This window comes from Macrobrachium nipponense, chromosome 16 (assembly GCF_015104395.2).
Source record: "Macrobrachium nipponense isolate FS-2020 chromosome 16, ASM1510439v2, whole genome shotgun sequence".
Taxonomy (NCBI): domain Eukaryota; kingdom Metazoa; phylum Arthropoda; class Malacostraca; order Decapoda; family Palaemonidae; genus Macrobrachium; species Macrobrachium nipponense.
The window spans coordinates 80,925,602-80,932,220 of NC_087209.1; positions in this window are offsets into that span (position 1 = coordinate 80,925,602).

The window sequence follows — 6,619 nt, forward strand, 5'->3', positions numbered from 1 at the left end:
TAGGGTCATTTGTGGTCTGGAAGGAACAGAAATTTATATTGATGATTTGGTTGTTTATAGTGATGACTGGAACACCCATATGGTAAGGCTTCGTAAGGTTTTTGAAGCTCTAAGGCGTGCTGGGCTTGTAGTTAATTTGGCCAAGTGTGAAGTAGGGCAGGCCAAGGTTTGTTATTTAGGTCACGAGGTTGGCTTGGGTCAGGTGGCTCCAAAACAAGCTAACCTCGAGGCAATTATAAGTTTGAAAAGACCTGGTAATATTAGAGAGGTAAGAAGAGTGCTGGGCATGACTGGGTATTACCGCCGGTTCGTCCGTAATTACTCAGATCTTGCTCAGCCTCTTACTAGTTTATTAGAAAAAGGAAAGAAATTCTCATGGTCTGATCAGTGTGAAAAAGCTTTTAACCAACTTAAATCAATATTGGTAACTAATCCTATTTTAACTTCCCCAGATTTTCATAAGCCATTTATCATCGCCGTGGATGCTAGTGACGTTGGTATAGGAGGTGTTCTTTTCCAAAGGAAGGAAAGCGGTGAAGTTCATCCGGTATCTTACTTCAGCAAGAAGTTGCTGGCAGCTGAAAGGCGGTACTCAACCATTGAAAAAGAAGCTCTTTCCTTGGTTCGATCTTTGACTCACTTTAAACCTTATGTAACCAATTTTTCTTTTTCCCGTGGAAATCTGGACAGATCACAACCCGCTGGTGTTCATCGAACGGATGAAAGGAGCCAACCAAAGGATTTTGCGATGGGCGCTTTTTCTACAAGAATTTAATTTGATTATTAAGCACGTGAAAGGCTCGGAAAATAAGATTCCTGATGCCCTTTCCAGGACTACTTAAGTATGTTTTGCCTACCCCTCCTCATGCGATGCCCTGCTCGTTTCTCAAATTTGGTGGTATGAAAAAATTATTCGGTGTAGTATAATTTTGTTTGTTCTTGTGCGTTTCATATGTAGGTTAAGTTTAATAAGTTATCCTTTTGAAACATAACTTAGTCTTGTAGGCGACTACGCCAGTTGCTTGTGAGTTCTGTATATGATTGGTATTTTTGATCTCGTATGGATTCTGTCCTGTTAGTAGTTTTTTTTTTATAACTGTGTTATACTAAGACATCTAGAGTGGTGCTGTGTGTGTGGGGTAGGCTAAGGTGTGTATCTGAACTTTATTTAGGTTTAGCTAGATAAGTTTGTTTCTTAGTCTTTAAGGTTTTCTTTGCTGAGGTGTTTTTGCCCATGTTGGTTTGGGTTGCATATGGTAAGATGTATATATATATTTGGTTTGTATATTATGTTTCAGATTAACTGTCTTTCTGTTTCAGGTTTTTGTCATTTTGTTATGTACTTTTTGAGTCTAATTAATAAATAGTCTTTAATGTGCTCTTTTTACAGGTCTTCCATTTAAAAAAAAAAAAATTTTTTGCTTTATTATTCAAAAATTTTTTTTTTTCCTTCGGGGAGGAAGGTATCAGGTATTAACGCAATTGTCATTAATTTTGTTTTAGTCTCAGCCTTGTGATTTACTTTAATTGTTGATTTATTTAAGGTTAAGTTTGGCTTTTCTTGTAACAAGGCTGTGTTGCTAAAGACGTTTAGTGGCCTACTCCCCGGCATTGGTATGTGTAAAAAGTTCACTCCTAACTCCATCTATTGTTTCTTTTTGGTGTTGGTGAGAGCTGCCAATGACTCTGGACTGTTGACTGGCAGTTTCACCTCCTGATTTTACTGTGTTCGTCCTTGGAGACAAAAGTTTTCTTCGGAGGATAAGGTTCCTCTTCTAGTCAGTACGGGCCTGACTTGCATGCCTCCCACACTTAAGCTGCTTGGATTACCTGGATTACCTTTTGTGCTGTGGGCTAGTTCTTTGTGCCACCCACGCGTTCTGAGCTATTGTAGCCTACCATAGACTAGTGTTTGAGTGAGGTGTGGACTTCCTGCAGACTCAGGACGACGCAGAGGAATTATTCCCGGCCGAGTGGACGCAGGAAGGGCACCCCTGCATCCTCCAGGACGTTTTCTTCGCCTGTGCGGCAGTTGTGGGGGCATTGTGGCCCGAGGAGGAACGTAGGGAGTCTGTGAACAGGTAATATCCTTTTGGTATTTATTTCAGGGGGGTGGCACTATTAGTTGTATAACCCCTGTTGCTACCTGTGCTCCAGAACTCCCTCCGCTAGCGGTGACCTGACGAGTGACGCTGTACCTGGTATCTTGCCGTGATACCGTGTCAGACTTCCCCCAGTGCTATGACCCTCAGCCTAGCACCTTTGGATGCCAACAAGTGTGGGTGTAACCCTTTGTTCCCTCTATAAACTGTGAGGAGCTTTTCTGTGGTTTCATTATTTTTGAAGTTCTCGTATAAGAACATTTTATTTGCCCCTATCCTAGGGTGTTAATGTTAAGTTTAGCTTTATAATATTAGGTAGGAATTTAAGTGTTTTCTTTCTGTATGTCTACTCCTTCCTTCCTAACCTTATTTAGTTATAGGTAGGTTATTTGGGCCCTTTATTTATTCCTTGTGTTATTTTACTACTATGTTAGGGATATAGTTTTAGAGGTTAGGTAATCCTACTGGATTTAATTTAAGGACTGTATATTTGTCCTATAGTCTCAAGGCTGACTGTTGCTTATTTTATTGCTTTGTGTAATAAATATTGTTAAGTTTTCTCTCGTGTTTTCGTCTCCATTGACCTATATTTATTGGACACTGTATTACTGCCCTCTCTTTCCTGGTGCTTTAAGAACTTGCACCACGGCCCCACAAGGGTCGTAATACTCCCCAACCAGTCAGAAGCTTGAATTTTCCTCCTCAGACAATCAGCTCTTGGCCTGCATTCAACCCCTACTGACCATCTTGTATATAACAAAGCAAGACTCACAGCAAATTCAGTTACTGCTCAGTTGTCATAGTAGGAACATGTTGCTCTCTCCCAAAGGAAGATTCCATTGGCAAATGCAAGCAGCGGCGAGTGATACTGCCAGTCCACTCCTCTACAGCTGAACAATCAGCAATGATGAGAACCATCTGCCCAGCCAATCACTAGCCAGTAGTGCCTCACCTGCCTTACATTAATTGCACCACATTAGTGTGTGAGATTGCCTGGCACCCATCTTGTTTTTGGCAGCCCACCCACCCAGTAGGTCAGTCAGCAGCGAGAGAATTCCTATTCCATAAATATGATCATCTTCTTTCTTCCATTATCAGCTCTTTTCAGGATCCTCCTCTCTCCCCAGACAGTGACATTCATGCAGTCATGGACTATCACTCAGCACACACCACATTCAGCACTTGGATCACACATCTGTCAAGATTGCAGCTGAGACTCAGAAGAAGACAATGTCACTATCTTCTTATTTTGAAGATGCCCCTGAAGCCGTGCAACCTCGCCTCAGCTTTGCAGCTTCTGACAAACCAGATTGCACTGCTGCCATGGATACAAATAAACAAAATGAAGGATTTTTCAAACAAGTAGGATGCCTAGCAAACCCTGCCAACCCTGAGACTAAGTATATGATCATCCCACCTACAAGTAGTAATTCGTATGAGATAGTTAGGCTTGGAAAGCAAATATCCAGGTAAGGTTTTCAAGGGGAGGCCTAACTTACGAGGTGACCTCATTGCACTCCCAAAAAATGCAGAAACAGCTTTATAGATGAGAAATAACGCCCTCTGCTTCCAGTTATTGAAACCTGAGGGAAGTCTCATCAAATGTAAGCTGTGCCACTATCCCCACTCCTATATTCATGCAATTCTTGACCTTTTGTAGGTTGCCAAAGCAGAGAGATGCACTACAAAGGATCCCAACCCTCACTCACCCAAGAAAGTATTCATCCTATGAAACGAAATCATCAACTTGTAAGTATGGTGGACCTTCCCTGTCATTGATGACACTCCAGAGATGAAATGCCACAACTGTCAGAGGTATGGACACCACAGCAGTGCATTCACTGCCCAGTGTGGCGTGTGCAGTGGAAGGCATCCCACTTGAACCTGCACGGACAAGCAGAAGTCATAAGTGCACACTGAAGCAAAATGTCCAGGGTGCAAGGGGAGAGCCACCATGCCTGGAACAGAGTGTCTTAGAAGGCTGTAGAAGATCGACAGCTGATAGCAGCCCACCAGACCCTGCCAGACCGTCCCAGCAATCAATTACCAGCAGAGACCACAGTTTTGTGTAGCAGCAGCAAGTGGGCTTCAAACAAACCCAAAGGTTGCACAGTTGTCCCAACCTCGCATGCACCCCCTGAGAGTAGATACACCAGCCACATAACACACCAGATCACACCCAGACCAACCCCTCATGCCCCAGAAGCTGTCCAACAGCCAAAGAAGGAAAATCACCATCCCCCAATCCTCCCACTCCATCTCCTAAGCCCACAAGCTACATACCATCCTGTCACCATCGTTAGTCAAGAACCGCCAACCCCAGCACCCCAAAGACATAAACCCTGTTTCCCCTTCAACTTCCCAACCCCATAGGTACAACATCCTCCTGACACTGAAAAATAACAAGTATGTATTGTGCACTGATGAAGTCGCCAGGTTCTTTAATATGGTGGAGTGACATGATGTAGATCGATGCCAGAGTGAGTTAATAACAGCAAGGCAAATTGTGCTGCAAACATAGCTGGTGTCAGCTTCATTCTTAGTGCCAACATCAGGTTCATCCCCAGTGCCAGTGTAAGTGCTATCCCAGTGCCAATGCTCGAGCAAACCCCGTGCCAGTGACATAAGTGACAGTGAAAGTGCAAATGAAGCAAATAAAGTGCAGTGATACACAAGCTATCAAAATTCTACAGAGGAACATTCTCAGTGTAAAGCAAAAATATGCATTCCTACAACCATACACACAAACACAAAACTATGGCATACACGTAGCCATCAGGTCAACACCTATACCAGTTAACATGTGAATTCCCAGAAGTGAGCTTGCTAAACAGTGGAGTGCCAATTTATCTAGGAGGAGGAAGGTTGGACCTATCCTTCATAACCCTCTTGATTTGAGACTGCCTTGACGAAGTTACGCATTTTCAGCTGACGGCTGAAAATGCATAGCGGGCAAGAGGGCTTTCGAAATGGGAGAAATATCTCCCAGTTCGAATCCAAAAGTCTCAATTTTCCTCTTACTTGAATTTGTTTCCACTCTTCTACTATCTTTAACTCAGTTGCTCAACCTAGCTGTCCCCCCCTCTTCACTAAAACCTTCTTACAGGTTGGGCAGGGGCTGGGCTTATGCGCATTGGCTCTTTCTTGATCCAAATGGCAGAGACTGTAGAGGTTTGGTCCGCCTCTCGAGTATGTTTGGACCCTGAGGATGTTGATATGATTTCATACCAATATCTATCGGGGAGGAACTACCTATGGGGGACTTGCCTGCGGAATCCGGGGAGATATAGTCTCTACGGTAGGACTCTCGGTATTCTTTCCGGTGTGCGCTCTATTGTAACATGAATGGGGATGATTGCATACTAGTTATGCCCTCAGTCCTATCAAGCGGGTTTTGCTTACACTTGAGCTATCCCTTCGGGGGTAGGGTAGGGAGTCGACATATGGGAGTCAGTCTCTGCTGAGTATCTTTGGTGAGAGAGGGGTTGGTGCGGTGGGCTTGGTTTTCTGCCTGATTTGCAGTAGGTTTTTCAAATTTCTCTTCACGGATTAATGATTAACAACCCTACAATAAACTCCCCCGGACAATGCGATCTCCTGACACTACCCTCCTCTTCGACCTCTGGCACGAACAAGGACAATCCTAAAGAAAATTCAATTGTACAGAAGACGACCCATGACAAGACATTGAATGTGGCTATGGAAAGCTCTAGCAGTGGTGAGAGAATCCTTTATGTTGATTCTCTCTCCTCAGATTTAAATTGTTTTGCTTTTATGGAAAGTTTTGGAAGGTATGGTGAAATTAAAGTCATTAAATATTGTGAAACTGAAGATTTAGCATTTTGGAGGGTTTGGATTGAGTTTACTACTCATAAGAATGCCATGAATGCTTTCAAGTGTTCATCTAAGGAAAACTTGAAGTGTCTATTAATTCATAAAATACCCTAGAATATTGAAGTAGATTCCTTTTATCCAGCTAGGGTCAGTCAGGAAACTACAGATGGGAAACGTAAGGTGAGGACACCTCTACCAGCCAGGTGGCTGATTGTTTCAACAAAATCAGACTTTTGTAATCTTTTTCACTTCAGGAAACATTTGAGAACATTGGTAGGAACAATGACCAACTCGGATATTACTAGATTTGAAAAGAACAGTTTTTTGGTTCATGCAAAGTCTTATAGTCAAGGTCACATGATCTCTAAGCTGAAAAATACTAATATGATAAAAGAGGAGGTCAAACCACACTATAGTTTTAGTTATGCTAAGGGAGTGGTATTCAGTCAAGACCCACATGAACTGTCTGACGAGGAATTGCTGGAAATGTGTGATGATAAAGTGTGGAAGATTTTCAAGGTTCTAAGGTCAAGAATGATTATTTTCACTTTTAATAATGATCAAGTTCCTGATTATGTACATGTTGACAAGGAGAGATTTCATGTTAGACCTTTTAAGCATAGACCACTCCAATGCTTCATATGTTTTGGGTATGGTCACTCGTCAAAGGTGTGTACTAGAAA